The sequence below is a fragment of the Halyomorpha halys genome, unplaced genomic scaffold, assembly GCF_000696795.3.
Source record: "Halyomorpha halys isolate HHAL.00 unplaced genomic scaffold, Hhal_1.1 Scaffold669.1, whole genome shotgun sequence".
NCBI lineage: Eukaryota > Metazoa > Arthropoda > Insecta > Hemiptera > Pentatomidae > Halyomorpha > Halyomorpha halys.
The window spans coordinates 716,532-720,001 of NW_027107180.1; positions in this window are offsets into that span (position 1 = coordinate 716,532).

The following is a 3,470-nucleotide window of genomic DNA, read 5'->3' on the forward strand; positions in this document are numbered from 1 at the left end:
TATATAATATTTATGTATCGAAAATAAATTACTGAAGTTTGGTTGATAGCATTAACAATAAAAAAAAGGTTCAACCATTTTATTGCTCTTTTTTCAGATCTCCTTGTGAAGATTGCGGTTCGGGTTGCCCGAATCCTGGCAATAAGATAATTTAGTGCCTGCGAGTGTATTTATCTCTCTTTAATTTGGCAACTCTACTCTTGGCATTTGTAGAAACAGTAGTAAAGTCAAAGAATATTTAAGGGAAGGAACTAATTCTTCATAGTGGTTTATTTCAGGAAATAAGGAAGTTAACATGCCAACTTCTTTTAAATAAGTATTCAACATACTTCAATGTATACATAAATAGTTGTAATATTCGATTGATTGATTAGTATTCGACTTTAGAGCAGTGAAATTTGAGAGTTAGACGGATTTTCTGTTCACTGTAAATCATGTAATATAAGCGCAAATACGTGTTAGAGTGTGGGGCAGGTCATGCTGATTCAAAACGTTTTAAGAAGCTTATTTACGGTTGTGCAAAAATACTTTACAACGAGGTCCATTGTCTTTAATATTATTTACTGCATCTGTTCTCAGAGATAAAGCTTTGTGTTTGCTAAAACTGAAGGTGCTAAAAATATAATTTTACAATAAAGTGCTAAGCGAAAAAATCTGCCACTTACTTATCGTTGTGATGTTAACTTCAGACCAGTGAAAGGAAGTTGACGTCAAATATAAAATAAGTTTTAAAACTTCATAAAATCGGAGGTTCAGGAATATTGGAGTTCCCAAAAGAAATGGGATAATTACGAGTTTAGGCAAATTGATTATAGTTTTGAACCTATTCCTGATTTTGTTTGCAAGGAATGATACTAAATAACATTTTATAGGATATTTTTTTAATTCAGAGGTCAACCGTAAAAACATTGATTTATTATTAAATGTATTTAATTATATTTGTTAAATCATTTGCTACGATTTGTTTATTACGTTTTTACTGTGAATTGAAATAAATTAATTATTACTATTCATCATTTTGTTTATCATTTTCCCCTGAAATATCGTAATTTATAATATAATATAGTAAAATAGAGTTGAAAGTCCTAATATTTGAAAGTTTTGTATTAATAAATTTATACTTCTTGTAAAATGTTATTTTCGAAGATTTTATAATTATTAGTGTTATTATAAACTTGGTTTATCGACGAATTTCATGATATATTTATTTAATGTCTAAAAAAAATAAATCTGGACCACGACAACCTATGAAGGATCAAGTGTAGAGTACTTTGTAAGGAATTACTATTACTAGGCCAACGGTTTTACAAAGAGGTGATTTAGTCAGGATCATGCTCGACCGCCAGATTTTCCTAAACTAAGGATTTATGAGGCTGGCTGCTAGAACTCCGAGGGCTCTTAGAGCCAACAGAGTTGTCTCACGGCTACAGTAACACAATAAATAATTATCTGTAACCGCCGGATTCGAACCCGGGCCCTTTAAGATTTTTATATATCATTTGTTTTCCAAGAAAATGTCCGTGGTATAAGTTAGGAACTTTAGGAATTGTAAGGTGACAAAGTCCTATCTGGATACAACACTTAAATAGGGCATTGTAACTTTGAAGCCCTGTTTCTCAAAATTAAGGTTTTAGCGGGTTAAAACCTGCCCAAACTAAGATAATGGCCTCCAGTTTGTTCAAAATCTTGTATTAAATTTTCACAGTTAGGTTTGAAATCAGTTTTTAACCGATTTTAACTCAAATAAGGAATATAAAATATGTTACATTTTTCGTACCAATACGGATGGGTTGAAATGATTTCTGATTATGGTACGAATTCTTGAATATCCGATCATCAAACTCTAAACATTTGCCTGATTAGATAAGAAGTGACTGATTATTCTATTTAAAAATGGAAAAGAGGTTTTTTTTTTTATAATTAAATCCCTCAACTTCTTCCTATACGGTATTTTTGTATAGAAATCACTACAAAATTCTCCTCTCTCCCTACTACAGAATCTCGGGACCCAAATCCTTGGACAAAAGAGACTAAAATTCAGGGATGGACACTGTCCAAGGAGAAGTCCGAAATAGCTTCTCCCACATTGCAGCTCTCAGCCTCCGAGCAATGTGAGCGTTTCTTTCCTTTACTAACCGCTAACTTGATATATTAAATCGTTATTATTATTATATTAAGTGATATCTTGCCAAGATGATAAAATAGTTTATGAAATATATCCATATCATATAGGATTGCTTAGGATACATAACAATTTACACTTCATAGAAAAGTATTATGCTTTGTGAAACATAATTTTTTATCATGTACAAATGATTTAATTGGATAAATCGAAGTAAATTATTCCATTTACGTAAGCAATTAGCCTTCAGAGTCCGTCCAAGCTAATTATTTTTGGGTAATTTAGAAGTTAAAGCTCTAAACCAAATAGTCTATAATGTATATTTTTTAAATCGTAACTTTTTTTGTTGAATAGTTAACAAAAATATTTTTACCTTAAATTTGTTTTAAAAATAAAAAGTAATTGTAATAATAAGTAATTATAAATTTCTTAAAGTATGTGTGAGTTGAAAGATATTGATTAAACTTGTTATATAATCTTACTTGAGACTGGTTTAAAACAATTTATATTTCTTTATTAGTCCGACGTTTCGGCCAATTCTGCCATCCTTTAGGACAATCTTAATACAATTTTAGAAATACATAAATTTAAAAAAACTTTATGCAGGCTGTCCTGCCATGGTCATTAATTCCAGTCCACAAATTACCCTATTTTGTCAATTCTTCACATTAAATTAAAAACTAAAACTTTCAATCATAGTCAACCTTCTCTATTTTAATTTATCACAACAATATTAAACTTGTCTTTAATATAAAAAAAAAAATAATATAGATAAGATATTTTTTATAATCTGCATTAGGTATTTCAAACTTACAGTAAAATATCACAAATTTATTTTTATCAATTTTGGAATTTAAGAGAAAATTTAACAAACGAACATTAATCAACGTAGCTTTACGAAATTCATCAATACTTTACATTTATTTATTAGATTCTAATATTCATGTTGAGAAAAAAAGAGCTCTAATATAGAAGTAAAATTACTTAGTACTACATAATTATTATTATATGGTTTCAATATCTATATAGAATCTGTAGATATCTATCAATACTCAAACAATCATTTTTTTCATTTATTTTATTGTTATCAGAATATACCTTAAGATTTATTATTTGTTAGAGGATTGATTTTTTTTATTATCTACCTTCTTATATATTTATTATCATATTTTAATTATTTTTCTACCTTTGATTTTGATGTTTTAGATTTTCTTTTGAACATTTAAATATGTATATAAACAATTATTGTACCATTTTGTTAATTATTTTTAGTTTATTTGTGTTTAATAATTTTTCATTTATATTGGTAGAAGTTAGTCACCCTATGATTTATTAGATTATATACGGT